Source organism: Strigops habroptila, chromosome 7 (assembly GCF_004027225.2).
Source record: "Strigops habroptila isolate Jane chromosome 7, bStrHab1.2.pri, whole genome shotgun sequence".
Taxonomy (NCBI): Eukaryota; Metazoa; Chordata; class Aves; order Psittaciformes; family Psittacidae; genus Strigops; species Strigops habroptila.
In genome coordinates this window covers 1,269,262-1,285,216 of record NC_044283.2, presented here as the reverse complement: position 1 = coordinate 1,285,216, position 15,955 = coordinate 1,269,262, and the positions used below count along the sequence as shown (strand labels likewise).

The following is a 15,955-nucleotide window of genomic DNA, read 5'->3' as shown; positions in this document are numbered from 1 at the left end:
TTCCATTACTTTCTAGTGCCTTGAAAATGCAGAAGACAAATGAAACCTGCAAAATAGTTGACGATGACGGTGGTAAATGTGTATGGCTAAAGCGAGGCATGGTGGTGGCTGATGTGACTGGCTGTGTAAGGGTTAATTTGGCGTGCTCGTGCTCTGCAGTTCCGTGATGGAGTTGATGGTGTAATTGAGTACAGGTGATTTTTATATTTTTTGTATGGATATGTATTGTTTTTATTCCATTTTGGGATGATTTATAACTTTGGAGCGTTTCAGCTGTTTAGACTATAGAAAACTTTGGCTTCACGTGTGCTCACCTCCATATGTTACAGTATTAGTAACCCACTGCGTTACTAAGTGTAATACTTATTTTTTCCCCGAAAATCTAATACTCTGCAGACAACAAGCCACCAAAACAACTGTCAGGTGTCCCAGAGCATCATACTCCCACTGCAGGTTATTGAAGAGGTGAAGCTGGAAAAGCTGATGGCAAAAGGAAACATGAAGCATGAGAGCAGCTCAGACCTATTAGTGTTAATGAGCTGCAAAGGTCTTTAAGCCACAGTGATGGGCTTGGCATCTCAGAGGCATCCTTTGCGGACCAGGCTACTGGTCCATGTTAATACCCTCAGCTATAGGGATCATCTTGTGCTGTTATATTTCCCTTCCCTGGAAAAAAGAGAGAGAAAAAAGAGGGGAGGGAGTGTAAAAAAGGCGAGGGGGGAGAGAAAAAAGGGGGAGGAAAAGGAAGGGGAATGAAGGAAAAAGAATTGAAAAATAAGAAAAGGGAAAAAAAGAAGGAGAAAGTAATTATACAAAGGAAAAAGAAAAAGGGAGAAAAGGAAAAAAGGGAAAAACAAAAAGGGAGGGGGAAGGAAAAGGAGGGGGAAAGGAAAAATGAAGCATAATCTGGCAGTGAAAAAAGAAAAGGGAAAAGAAGAAAAAAGGGAAAAAAAGAACAAAAAATTAAGAAAAGGGGGAAAAGGAGAAAAAAGGAATAAAGAGAAAAATAGGGGAAAAAAAGGGAAGAAATGCAGCATAATGTGGCAGTGAAAATAAAAAGAAAAAAGAAAAAAGGGAAGGAAAAAAGAAAAAAGAACATAAAGGAAGAAAAGGAAAAAGGGGGGAAAGGAATGAAGGATAAAATGGGGGGAAAAAAAGGAAAAGGAAGAAATGCAGCATCATGTGGCAGTGTCCTCCAGCAGCCCCAGGCTCGAGCCTGCTGTGAGCGTGCAAACCCTGCTGTTGCTCACCATTCACTATGGCTTGTCTCAAGACATCTCTTGGAAAGGGGCACATGGATATTGTGGAGCCCGTCATGCTGGGTTGTCGGAGGTGACACAAGTCCTGTTCTGTTTGCCATTTATTACCCTTCTTGAAAAGGAGCTTTGAGCCTGAACCTGCCTTGATGCCATTGTGCAGCTGCAGATTAATAATTCCCTATTTAAGTAGGGTTTGTGATTTATGGTTGCAGGTAACAGGATCAGGACTGCCAAGCTGTTGGCTTTACTATGCTTCCTAAAATCAATGTAACCTCTCCTTACTGGCATCACTGAAGCCCAAAACCTTCCCTGGAAGGTGTGAATGTGGACAGTGGAATGGCAAACTTAATTCCAGCCTTGCCACGACTCCATCCAGCTGTAATTTAATTGGGAAGTGGCTAATCCCATTGCAGCTCCTGCAAATTTGGTCCTTGATGCTGTGATTCAAGGAGCATCACCTTGCGCTCATCCTATACCAGGCAGGAAACAGGCAGGAGATGCTTGGCATTTCACTGCCAGTGGTTCCCACGGCAGTGCATCAAACCAAATCCCTATATTCTTTCCTATAAATCCCTATATTCTGTTCAAAGCTGAACATGGACCTGCAGCTGAAGGTGGTATCTCATACTGTGCTGCCTGCAGCCAGCGTAACCCTGCCCTTCAAGCAAGCTGCCAGAAAGAAACTTCAGCTCCACATGTAGCTTTGGCTCTGCAAAGGGGACAAGTGTAATTTATGATGCTGAGAGCCACCATTGTCAGGATTTCAAAATGCAGCATATGTTAGGCTTGGAAAGTTGTTTTTGTTCTTGCAATTAAAGCACCACATCAATATCCGACAGATGAGGTGCTCCAGGCTCGCTGAGTTATGGCCATGGCTTGTAGAAATCAGTCTAGCAGGCATTAATATACTGCTTTTTTTCTATGCTAGGATTTGTATTTCTTGGTTTCTTAAAGCTACTGTACAGTCGTGTTTAAGGTTAAGGTTTAGTTCTGGGCAACCTGCTAAAAAATGTGAATTGTGACTGTGAACTCTACGTGGCCTTTCAGCTTTGTTGACAGAAATTTAGTCCTCATAGACAAAAGGGAGGAAAAAAAATTAACAAATTAAGCAGGTGAGGTCATTTGGAGTTGAAGGGAGCCTGTGTTGGGAATGAAGCTCAAAGAAAAGGGAAAAAAAAAAAAAAGTGAAAATAGGAGTAAAACTAAGTGACTCAGGTGAGACCCTCCAGGGTCTGGCTGTGTTGGCCTGGCTTGTTTTTGCTGGTTGAGATGTGGGTCCAGCTTCTTATCCCTGATGGTGTTGTCTCCTCTGTGCCACCACAGGGAGATCCTGGGGTCTGGATGCCAGGGCAGGCTGTGAGTGGGGTGCTGCAAGGTGGTAGCACTGGCCATTAGGTAACAGGCCACCCCTGACAAGCAAAGGTGGACTCATAGAATGCTAGAATGGTTTGGGTTGAAGGGACCTTAAAGCTCCTCCAGTTCCAACCCCCTGCCACGGGCAGGGACACCTTCCACTAGAGCAGGTTGCTCCAAGCCCCTGTGTCCAACCTGGCCTTGACCACTGCCAGGGATGGGGCAGCCACGGCTTCTCTGGGCACCTTTTGCCAGCGCCTCAGCACCCTCACAGGGAAGAACTTCCTCCTAATGTCTAATGTCCTAATGTGTGATCTCTGTGTTTGCTGTCTCAGAGCAGACCTGGCACCCCTTGGTGTGACTACCAAGAAGGTGCAACCTGCCAGGGAAGAAACATCTCCCTCGCCCCCTGCTTTAGGAGGGTGATTTTGTGGCCTGAAGCAGATGGTTGGTAACCCTTTAAAAACCATCTAGTTTGCATTGCCATTACGCATCACACCAAGCTGTGGTTTGTACAGTGTCACATGAGTGCATTATGTCCATAGAGCTAATGAGAATGGGAAGATGTATTCATATAAAATAAAGTTATAAAAGTTCCGTGCTGAAAAGTCACCAGTTTTTATATATTGTAAAATATTCCATAAAGTTAAAGTGGGGTTTATGTGATTTGATCCAAGCCCTGTAAACTTCAGTTGAGGGCTGTAATGATAAACTGCTGAAGAGCCCAGGATTCTGCGGTTTGTCATTAAAAATACATGGATGAAAAAGTGCTTCCATGCTGTATTTCAACTCTTTATCTGTGCCATAGGAGAGTGTTGAGATTTGGAGTGAAATCTTCCTGGGAACTGATTCTTAAATAGGAATTTTCCCTATTTATTTGAGTGCTGTGGGTGTGCCTATTGCTGAAGCCAGCAAGTGGTGAGATTGCTGTGGTCAGGTTGGGATGCTCAGGTACATGGCGATTTCCCATAACTCTCCATTCAGGTTTCCATGTGGACACATGGCCAACAAAAGCTCATAAAACCACCCCCTACTGCTGGCTGGATAGATGATGGTGGGAATGCTTACGGTGAACTAAGGATGTGCCTTCTCCGTGCTTCTGCATCCACCCCTTGAGCCTCAGGTCCATCTTGTAGGGCTTCCTTAACAGGAGATGGGACCCAAATCTCCATGTCTTTATAGGTCTTATTGCTTTTCTGTTAGGTTTGCATGGCTACGTGCAAAGAAGTTTCAACAGCCTTGGTGTTACCTGCATCTCCACCTGCCTCACTCCATTTGGGATTGCTGGTAGGGCAAAATACTTGGGTTTTCTTTCAATAGTCACCTTTTGCACTGCATCAAGTAGCTGGTGGAGACCTTGTTTTGTATGGAAAGAGGATGTGGGGCTGCCACAGCTTCTCTGGGCACCCTGTGCCAGCGCCTCAGCACCCTCACAGGGAAGAACTTCTGCCTAAGATCTCATCTCAGTCTGCCCTCTGGCAGGTTAAAGCCATTCCCCTTGTTCTGTCCCTACAGGCCCTTGTCCAAAGCCCCTCTCCAGGTTTCTTGTCGGCCCCCTTTGTGTATTGAAAGACTTGCTGCTCCTTGCAGCTCCCAAAGCTTTGCTGCTGTTGATCATCAATTGGTTTTAATTGAAGCGTTTCATTCCCCGGTCCTCCTTGGGGTGGATATGTTTATCTATTTATCCTCTTCATCTGTACAGCTGGAGTTTTTCCGCATCTCCGTGTCCCTGGTGCTGTCCCCTGGCTGCTCGTCAGTGCATTCCCATCCCTTTCGCATCATTGTCTCCAAATGAAATGTGTGACATCAGCTGAGGAAGATGCATGAACAATTCCCATGTGTCTTGCAGGCCTTTTGCTGACAACTCACTTTTAATTTGTGGGTCATTATAATCATTAGAGAGGCTCTTCCTGAGGCTGTATGTGAGCCTAGCTGGGTACCTGTGTGACCTCCCTCTTCCTCTCTGGCATCTCAAAATGTGCTTTTCTCCTTATTTTGCTGAGTTAAACAAGAGGAAAGTTCAGTCTCTTCCAGACAAGGGTTTCTCTGTATTCATGCTGTAGGGACTGATGGTCCTTGGCCAGCACTTCCAAAACTGGCACCTTGTTGAAGCCCAAATTCTGCCTTGAACTTGCTCCTCTCGAACTGACTTAAAACTCAAAATGTTTCCCTGGCTTCTTTGGGGACCTTTTAAGCACAGAGATAAATGCGCATGATGCAGTGCTGGCTGGACCTCAGCCGTCAGCTCGCACTTGAGCATCCAGCTGCTGTATAATCCCAGAGAAATCTTTCCAAAGTTGCTGGACTAACAGTGGCAGAGGAGTCAAATGGATTACAGGATGTCTGAGAACATCACATTCCCTGCAAGCAGGGAAGATTTTTGGGGTCCTATTAAAGTGATAAAGAAGAATTTAGCCAGTCCCCCTTTTACACAGAGCTGTGGGACACATCCCTGCCTTTGCTATATATTGTTTGCAACACCCAAGCAGGACAGGGCACATCCTTCTCTTTTCCAAGTTCAAAATTACATGGCTTTGGCTCTCCTGCTGGTTTTGGTCTGTGTTGGTTCCAGTCTGTTTGACACTCCTCTCTTCCCCCATCCCTCCATCCTCATCTTCCCGCTCCGCTCGAGCCTCTCGGAGCTGCTGCCGCTCTTCTGAGCCCCCAGACAGAGAAATAAATTGTGCAGAAACAAATTCCCTGCATATGAATTCCCCTTGGAAACCCGCCTGCCTGGTTTATAATTAATGCTGCTATTGTTCTCCTCCTTTTTTGTATATTTAGATGGCCTTTTTGTTTAAAGTTGATTACTTGCTGCTCCTTTGAGTATCTCTCAGGGGAGGGGAATGGATGATATTTCAACAGTGGATCAGCCACAATATGTACTAAATAAACAGACTTGCTAAAAACACCATAAAGGCCCCTTTGTCCTGTCGGATAGCAAAAGGAGGGGGGAAAAAATCTCCCAGAAGGATGCTGGTGAGTGTAACTTATCTATGAGATCTCCTATTGCTAATATTGTACCGGAAAGTGTCCTAAATTAAACACTTCCACCCTTCATCGGTCACCTAAAATGTCACCCCAGCTTTAAAGGTCTAGCAGATGGTATCATCTTAAGTATTCCCAGCAGCAGCCAAGCCGGTGCTAGGCAAGGTCTCCGTGTTCAGCCGTGCTAACGCACCATGCAAGAGCTTATGTCAAGCAGCAGAATAATAGGTTGCACACGGCTATCGATTAAATGACAGTTTTCCCTCCTCACAAGATTGATCTTGGCTTTGGATTTAGCAGGCCCCGGCCCCGGCTGCGAGTTTGTCAGTTATCTAATTTTAATGATCAAGTTTCCATTTCTTCTGGGAAAGTAATTTATATTTCAGAGGCTTTGGAGAGAGAAAGAAAAAGGCAAATATGTGAACACAGTGATGCGGGGGAAAGGCCGAGCGACCTTCAGGCATCCTGGATGTGTTGCTGATGTGAGGTGGCTAGAAAGTTAATTCAGATCATGATTTTGGGGGTTCAGCAGTGTTGGAACCCCCAGGTGATCTGGGCCACACAGAGCTTGAGTCACATGAACTTCAGTCACAAGGCTGGTTTGCAGCTTAGGCACCCTTCAAGCTCCTCAGCACCAATGGGAATCTCCACCAGCATGTGGAGCTTCTCAAACTTAAACAGGGTAGATTTAGGTTAGATACAAGGGAGGAATTCTTAACTGTGAGAACGGTGAGGTACTGAAACAGGTTGCCAAAGGAGGTTGTGAATGCCCCATCCCTGGCAGTGTTCAAGGCCAGGTTGGACACAGGGGCTTGGAGCAACCTGCTCTAGTGGAAGGTGTCCCTGCCCGTGGCAGGGGGTTGGAACTAGGTGATCTAAAGTTCCTTTCCAACTCAAAACAGTCTGTGATTCTATGGGACTGGTTATAGTTTAATTTCTTCTTAACCTCCCTGTTTGAGTGGAAACGTGTCATGGAGCTATTATGTGGAAGCAACGACCTGGGTTCAGCCCTGCTGTTGGCTCTGGATGCAAGCGTAGTGCTCAGATAGACGCAATGGTATGAGATGGTGGCATGTCCATCAGGGAGGCTCTTTGAAGCTTATCAACCTGAAGGACTCGGCCTGCTGAGGAGCAATCTTGATTTATTATTAATGACTGGGTAAAACAATATCATGAATGACTGCAAAAATCTTGCATCCAGTCGGGCACATGATTATTTGCTGCTGCTTTTCGGAACTGAAGTTCAGTTCTGGGTTAATTGCTTTCGGTCTGTAGTTATCTCCGGAACATCCTATCAATGTTATATGATCAATAAATAAACTCAGCAGAAAATTTAAGACATCTGTATGGACCAAAATATTGGTTATGAAATCATAGCAAAAACTGCTTGGCAAAAGAGGCCATTAAAAGCAAGATTAGTTTTCATAAACAACATCATGGTGTGTTTTGAAATGCTTGCTTAGACTGCAAAAAAGGAAGGAGGCCGAGGGAGTCGAGATGAGGAGGGAACCATTGACTAGAGCTGCAGTGAAGCATCCCAGGGCACATCAGGGTGCCTTAGCCTGGCACAAGTGGAAATTCATGGCAAAGCAGCTCTAAAACCAGGAGCTGGCTCATGTCACAGGCTCACGAGGTTCAAACATTCTTCTCCAACAGCCCATGGATTAAATGCAGGGTTAAAGTATAGGATAAAGAGCTGGGCTTGTTCAGCCTGGAGAAGAGAAGGCTCCGGGGAGACCTTAGAGCAGCTTCCAGTGCCTAAAAGGAGCCAACAAGAAATCTGGAAAAGGGGCTTTTGGCAAGGGCAGGTAGGGACAGGCCAAGGGGAATGGCTTTAACCTGCCAGAGGGGAGATTGAGCTGAGCTCTGAGGCAGAAGCTCTTCCCTGTGAGGGTGCTGAGGTGCTGGCACAGACTTTTCCCAGAGAAGCTGTGGCTGCCCCATCCCTGGCAGTGTTCAAGGCCAGGTTGGACACAGGGGCTTGGAGCAACCTGCTCTAGTGGAAGGTGTCCCTGCCCGTGGCAGGGAGTTGGAACTGGATGAGTTTTAAGGTGCCTTCCAACTCTAACCATACTGTGATTCTATGATTTATGTCCTGGGACTGGGGCAACACCCAAAGCAGCAGCAGCGTGGAGGGGAGGTCACTGCTTTTGTTTTCCATCTCCGTTCTTTTTGCAGGCTTCTTGGACCTGAAGGGTGTTTCTTTGAGAGCAAAAGCCCTGTCTTAACCTCCTGTCTAACCGAGTTATCAACCCCGTTTACTTAACGGCATGTGGAATCACCGCAAACAAGTTGTCAATGCAGAGAGGGAGCTTTGAGTTGTAATGCAGAACAGAAGGGGAGACTGTCAGAGGCAAAGATTAGTAGCTGAGGCCCTGCAAAACCAGAAAGAATGGTGGTACTTTCGTTGGTGGTGAGAGGATGAACAAGCTGAAAACCAGTAGAAAGGAAAAATTAGGAGAGAAAAACCCGTTCAGTCCTGCTTTTTCTTTTGTCCCATCAAGTAAGAACAAGGTAATGAAGTTAAAGACTCTTAAACTGAAAGGCATGGAAACTTGAATCCTGACAAAGTTGGCTTATTTCTTTTTTTTAATAAATAGCAATTTGCTGCCACAGTAAATCAAAGCCGATGTGGCTGAATTTAAAACACTGCCTAACTCTTTCAAAGGGGAGTTCAGAAAGGAACATGGGAGGGAAAAGGAGGCTTCAGTGGTAAGGCAAAATGTGCTTTCCTCCCAGGTGTGGTGGTTTTTCTCTTTCTTTCTTTTTAAAGAATCCAAAGCTTGAAGGATTTGGGTGAGAACTTTGAAAATCATAATTGTATCTTAGCATCATCTTAGTGTGCTTTTTGCTGGGTAAAAATACCTTTCATGTTTGGGGTCTCTGTGCAGGCAATAGCGACACTGTGAGTATGAGCTTTCTTCCGCGCTGGGATGCTGTCCCTTGTGCCCTCTGCATAACTCCCATTGAAAGTGATACACAACATTTCCAAGATGCTGGGAGAACAATTAATAAATTGCATTGAATAGAATTACATGAGCCCTGCAGCAGAAAAATGGATTACTTACGGCCCTGCCAGCCACCCTCCTGCAGCCATAACCTCGGAGGAACACTCACTTTACAGTTCATGCCGCGATGAGGTCAGATCCAGTGTTGAAATAGGATGAAGTACCAAAGGCAGTCGTGAAATTATGTTAGTCTGAGTGAACCCTGATAAAAATCAAGGCAACTCGGAGCTCAGACCTCTCCCAGCCTGAAACTGTACCAGTGGAGCCTGTGTCAGTGTCTGCCAAGGGACCATGTCTCCAAGGTGTTCACCTCGAGATGCTTGGGAATAATAAGGTTAAATGAGAGGATTATTATTAATTTTAGGAAGATTAAGGATGGATTTGGGCCCTACACCTTGGGAAATGTGTTGATTCATTAGCCAGAAACATCCCTCTGCCTCATTTGTCCATCTTTACGTTGATGCTGATTTTTTATCTTCTGCCTCCTTTATTAAGCTCCTTTATTTTGGATGAGTGAAAATCAGTGGATGTAGCTGCCTATAGATAAACCTTGTGGTTTATGATGTGGTTTATGACCTTATGGTTATGGCTGTTACCTTGATCACGGTGCAGTGTCAGCAACTAAAGATTTGCCCTCCTCCATCTCCACCTCTTTTTTTCTGCCCTCTTCTATCAGGAATTTGTTTTTGCATTGGGTATTGCTTAGCCCAGTTGCACCCAGTTGTACCTGTTTTCTCTTCTCCAGTGTTGGGAAGGTATTGAATCAGCTGAGAAAAGAAAAAGGATGGAATGTAATGACAGTCCTAGAGGAAGCGATCGAGGGATGGTGGTTAAAGTTGGGGTGCTTAGATCGTGTTAACAGATGGGATAACTCCTCTGGGAATATGGAAGCCACATTATTTGATATGCTTAGATGCTCTTTTCTGGAGAGTCAGCCCTCTGTTCAGAGGGGACACCAGAAGAGCTGGATTTGTTTGTACCTAGACTCTTCTAAGGAAATGCAGGTGTGATAGCTCATTCCTGGATCAGCCTTGCAATAATAAACACCATAAATCCCAGGTGAGCTGTTGGTGCAGAGGAGGATGCTCAAAGGAACAACTTGTTCCCAGCTTGGGATACTGGCTGAGGTCATGGTAGGTGCTTTCCAGACACATGTGATGGGCTTGTGTTACTGGTTATGGACTTCCTTCGTGATGATATTTAATGATAGATGTTCAAGATTCAGATGGAAATAGCATTCCCCCCTTCCTCCCCCCCAGCTTTAAACGCTGCACATTCAGTACAATGAGTTAACCAATGCTTTTGAGGAATTTAGTAGCTTCTAAAAGCACAACTGCTTTTCTGGGATGTTCCTGACGTGTCTCTGAATGTGGCAGTGGATTTCTGGAGGCCAAGACTAGTGCTTGGAAGGTATTTCCACAGAAAATTGCAAAACTAAATCAACTCTGTATGCTGGTAGCTCTATTATGATGAAATGCATTGAAGCAAAAAGTTCAGTGTTCTTGGAGGCTTTTCTTGTGGTCAATGCCAGAGATTTCTGATTAATAGGGAAAACAGGACGGCTTCCTCCCTCTGAGGTGCTGGGATTAAGAAAATTAAGCAATAAGGATGAAGAAAGGCCTGGAGACAGAGGACATAATGGCAGCAAAAGGAAGGAGAATAAGATTTAAAAGTCTGTATCCCCAAGAAATAGTAGGGAGAAAAGTGGATTTAAAAAGGCAGTGGGAGCCTTCTCAGAGAAGAGTTTGATTTGATGCCCACTTGAAGACGTGCAGTTGATCTGCCAAGCATCTTTCTCAACCCTGATAAATATATGAACAAGGGAAACACTGCTGTCCTGGGAACGGCATCATTAGGAAGTCTGGCATCATTTGGGCAGCTCGCCCTTGTCTTGATTTTCTAGTGTCTAATAGAAGCTGAGCTTTTCTTTTGTATGATCTTGTCTTCTTTAGCTGGCTATCTGCTTTGAGTAAGCAGGGAAGGAGTTGTGGAGTCTCCATCTCTGGAGATACCTAAAACCCAACTGATGATCATAGAACCACAGAATAGTGTGTGTTGGAAGGGACCTTAAAGCTCGTCCAATTCCAACCCCCTGCCACGGGCAGGGACACCTTCCACTAGAGCAGGTTGCTCCAAGCCCCTGTGTCCAACCTGGCCTTGAACACTGCCAGGGATGGGGCAGCCACAGCTTCTCTGGGCACCCTGTGCCAGTGTCTTACCATCATGATGTCCTGAGCAAGCCACTCCAGGTCCCATGCCTTAAGTAGGGATCTTGAGGGATGCCGCCAGCCCCAGATACTCTGTGGTTCTTCATGTTCTTAGAATCATAGAATCATCATAGAATCTCCATGGGAATGGTTCAAAGCTGCACAAGGGGAAATTTAGACCAGACATTAGGAAGTATTTCTGTATTGAGAGGGTGGTCAAACACTGGGACAGCCTTCCTAGAGAGGTGGTTGATGCCCCAAGCCCCAGCCCAAGCCTGTTGGTGGTGAAGAGGCATTTGATGAGCCCTGAAGTAGTCAGGCAGTTGGACTAGATGATCATTTTAGGTCCCTTCCTACTGAAATAGTGTGTTCTATTCTATGTTTACAGCTGTGAGGTCTCTACTAACCAGTTTGTATTTTAGGGAGATTAAGGAGGGCTTAAGGATTGTCTCTTATAAGTGTTAAATTAAATGAAGAATAACCATGTAAGCCTCTTTTTCTTGAGGAACTCATTCATAAAGAAAGGAGTTGGAAAGGTGGGAGAGAAAAGCAGAGTGGCTTATCCAACAGATCCACATTTCATATGTTGTCAACAGGAGAGTGAATCTTGGGGTCAGCACTGAGTAGGGTTGGGGGATGAGAGGAAGAGGTTGAGAAGAGCACAGTGGATACACAAGCAGCCGATACCCCAAGCTTTAAGTCATGGAGGGGGTTTATTAACTTGAGCAAGAACAAAGTTGTACCCAAAGGCAGTTTGATGTTGTGCAGACATCTACATAAGGATGGCTATGTTTTCTGACCGTCCTGTGTCCCTGCCAACTAAATCCGATCACCCTCAGCTCGAGTACTTTTTCTCTTTATAAATGTAGTTCGATAATGAAATAGAAACACATGGGTTGGGGTTTTTTTTTTCTCCCAAATACCATGTTAATTTAAAAAAGGCCTTTTTCATTAGACATTATATACACAAGGGCTACAGATTACAAATGCAGAAAATTAAATTGTAAACTCTACAGTGAGGCCTTGGGGGAGAGAGTAATGAGAGACGTGAGCCCTCCCCTTTCCCCAGCCTCCACTGGGATGCTCACATGGAGGCAGGCTGGGGAAGACTAACTCCCTTCAAACTCCAGAAACCACAAAGGATGGGTCAGATCCTTATTGGCTTTAAATTATACTCAGAACTCCAGGCTTGCTCCCTTTCCCAGTGTTAAATGACTTTTGCGCGTAGATTTGGGATGAATTTGGGATTTTGCTTGGGTTTTCTTTCTTCTTTGCTGCTGTTTCCAAGTAAGTTATTACCAAAAAATAGCGAATTCATCCCATTTCTGATCCTAGATCTTAATTAATATTAATTATTGCAATAAATCTGTCTCGTTGAATCCCTTCAGTGGCTGAAGTCCATGACTGTGGCTGTGGCAGCATCCTTCTCAGTTCTCTTAATAAAATATTTGCTGCTTCATTAAGCCCCCAGGGAATGGCATGTGGTTCCTCTCCCATTACATGTGGTGTGCACCCGTTCTCCAAGCACACACTCTGTAATCTTCCCTCATCCCCTTTTTTCTTAAAATCCTTAGCTGAAAACGCTTCTGTGCCCTTCATTTCATGCTTTATCCCACAATTGTAGCTTCTTACATTGTCTCTCCATCCTGAACCTTTTCTTTTTCTCTTTTGTGATGTCCCATAGCAAGAAGGATGCTGAATTACCCATAGGGTTGCCTGCGACGTATATACCTCTCCTATGGAGAGAGGCTGAGAGAGCTGTAGGGACAGGCCAAGGGGAATGGCTTTAACCTGCCAGAGGGGAGATTGAGATGAGCTCTGAGGCAGAAGCTCTTCCCTGTGAGGGTGCTGAGGCGCTGGCACAGACTTTTCCCAGAGAAGCTGTGGCTGCCCCATCCCTGGCAGTGTTCAAGGCCAGGTTGGACACAGGGGCTTGGAGCAACCTGCTCTAGTGGAAGGTGTCCCTGCCCGTGGCAGGGGGTTGGAGCTGGAGGAGCTTTAAGGTCCCTTCCAACATAAACCATTCTAGGATTCTAGGATTCTATAATATGGTACGATATCATATCATATAATCCGGTATCTAGTCTAATGCTTTCCAAAGGAAATGAAGACCCAGACAGTCACTGCCTGCAAGTTTTGTCCATGCATTTCCCCCTCTACTCCTCCTAGTGCTTTTTGAACTCATCAAAAGTTCACAAAATTTCACAGAGTGTCGAGGGTTATTAAATTACTACAAGTTTCATGGAAATAGGATAAGAGGGAAGTCCAGCAACCATTATCCCTAGAGAGGGACTGCGCTGAGCTCACGCTTTGTTACACCCAGAGAATCCAGCGGAAAGGGGATTTTACAGATGGGATAAGTTTCAAGCAAGGTTGGCCCATCCTTGTATCAAAGTCGATCAATCACACACATGAATTTATGTAAAGTCACGCTTGCTTAATGTGCTGCTCACTGACACACTTGTTAGGAGTTAGGCCATGGTCCTTTCTATGAGCCCTGGCTGACACTGTAAATGACTTGACACTGTATTCCCATGTGGTCTAATTAAATTTTATTTGTTAAAGGAGCTGCCAGTTTTCAGCATCTCTGAAACCAAGTCTGGGCTTTATTTGCTCATCTTTATTTCCTGGAGCATTTTAGGGCTTAGCTCACCCACAAAAGCATCATCCCTGTGTATAATAAGGACTGTGCAGCAGTATTTCCCACAGCTTCTTCATACTTTTTGCAACTCCATTTATGCCACTTCTCCTGTGCAGGATCTTCACCAAAGGATTTTGCAGGGGAAGCACAGGCACCTCCTCAAAATCTGCAGAAAACTGATGTTTTTTCTTTCTTTTTAGTTATTTTCTGTGTCCCTCCTGGGTGAGGAAGCTGTGCTGCCCTGCATGGAGCAGCCATGACTGTGAGGTTGCTTCAGGTGAGGAGGAGGAGAACTGCTGCTGGAGCCCTTCTGGTGGCTCCCTCCCAGGGCAGGTTGGACACTCACCATGATATTTAACCTTGCACACATCCACAGTGCAAAAGGAGCAGAATCAAAAGCCCGAGTTTCTCCAGGCTGCTAAAAGCAGTGCTGTTTTCTCTCTTGCCTGTCACATTGTCTTTTCACTTCTGCTTTAGGCATTAGATCAAGACATTGAGCAGGCAGATGATTAATAACCCATATGATTTCCATCTCTGCTGACAGTTATAGAATCATAGAATCATAGATTGGTTTGTGTTGAAAAGGACCTTAGAGCTCATGCAGTTCAATCCCCCTGCCACGGGCAGGGACACCTTCCACTAGACCAGGTTGCTCAAAGCCCTTTCCTGTTTCTAAATCTTCTCAATCTACAAGATTGGGGATTTTCCATTTGATTTTAACTAAACTCAGTGGTCCTGTACATCAGTTGTACGATCAACTCTTTAAACATGCTTTCTTTCAAGCAGAGTGGGGTTTTGTAGAGGCTTTGCTGTCTCCTCTGGGCCTGGGTGAGGGTGTAGGTGTGCAGAGGTGTTACTTGTCTATCGATGGAGTACAGCGATATGCAGAAGGTCACGGACCCACAGACTAAATAAGTGATGAGATGTCATGAAAAATTCGTATTCGAGCACAAGGAAAGCTCAGCACATGCCATGAGCCTGCTTGGCTTTTATTTATTTTTAATTTTTCCTTTCTTTTTGGATTCACTGTCTAACTTATTCATGCTTCTGTCTCATGGGCCCTTCAGAGAAGAAGCCCTTTTTAAAGAGAGAAGAGTATCAGACACAGCTGGTGGTTCAGAGAGGAAAATCACGAAGCAAGAGGAAGGAGTGTGGGAGAAAGCATTAAGGCAGGAATGAAAAATGAGGCTTGGAGAGAGGCTTGTTAGCAGCAAGGAGATGAGCAGCAGCATATAAACAGGGATTTCTTTGCAGAGTTTTGCCTTTGCGTGAAGGTTTTAGGGGTTCAAGAAGTGCTGCATAGCAAAATTCTCTTCTCCTGGGGTTGTTTTTCTCAGTTGTCTCTGCTGGATCTGCTGTAGGTGAGGGTGAATGGTGTTAGGGATGGAATCCTGCTCTTCATGTATGATTTACAGCAAACCTCTGGGGAGACAGCAACTGCAGACTCCGGGCTGGTTCTCCAAAACTACGAAGTTCACCAAAGGGTGAGAGCAATCCTGCTGAGTGGAAACTGTAGTATCGCTGGCAATTGGAAATGAAACCCTGCATGTGATTGCCTCCGGGGATGTACGAGTAATTCTATCCCATATGGATCAAGAGATGGGAAGAGGTTGGGTGTAGAGACAGCCAGGCAGACTCTGCTTTCTGACTGTGCATTTTCAGGTTAAGAGGCCTCTCTGCCTTTTGCTTTTGCAATGTGCTTATATCCCTTTTGTCTGAATTTATTTATACTCATTGCCTGTGATAGGGTCACTCAGGAATCCTCTGGCTTTGATGAACACCTTGTTAGTGATTTATTTCCCTCCCATGATAACACTGTCAGCATTCCTTCCCTTTCCTTTCCTAAACCCCTTTTCTTATTGCCACTCAGTGCTTTAATTGTATGGTGCCTTCCTCCATGGGTGCAACTGGTATGGTTACAGGTGGATGTGGATGTTTTTGATGGAAATAAGAATATCCTAAAGGAGTTGGGTGGAAGATGGTGAGGACATCAGCTTCCTCCCCTGAGAATAGCACACAAACCCACTTACTTTAATTTCTTTCATACCTTCTCTTTGTAAGTGCCCAGTTGCACACTTTCTTTCCTTCTGGACCCAAAGCTTTGCAGTTCTTTGGAACTATTAAAATATCCTGTTCACCCACAAAACGAGCCTTCACTTGCAAACCTCTGGGTCTGCCAGTGGGAAATCTTGTGCTGGTATTTGCTTGGGAAAGGAGCTGTCTCAGTGCCATCACCCTCAGTGGCTTGGACCTGTCCTTGGGGTGACATACAGCTCTTGCAAGGTTCCTCCTATTGAGGAGGAGGTAGAGAGATTTAGTGGTGATTTGGGGGATAAAAAGTCTTTTGAATGCCTGATATAAGTGATTATGAGATACTTTATCACAGTACATGATTGTGATAAGTTACTATTGTACCAATGCCGCTTTGCTAATGGTTATCCTGGACAAGCATGACTGGAGGACAAAGTATCTCAAGAACCATCTTCTGCCCTTCCAGCG

At 45.1% G+C, this 15,955-nt stretch overlaps 1 protein-coding gene across 2 annotated transcripts in view; it reads left to right on the top strand.

Annotated features, from left to right (window-relative positions):
• EXOC6B (exocyst complex component 6B) overlaps positions 1 to 15,955 on the top strand; it is a 304,945-nt gene that overhangs the window by 261,093 nt on the left and 27,897 nt on the right. The window lies entirely within an intron of this gene.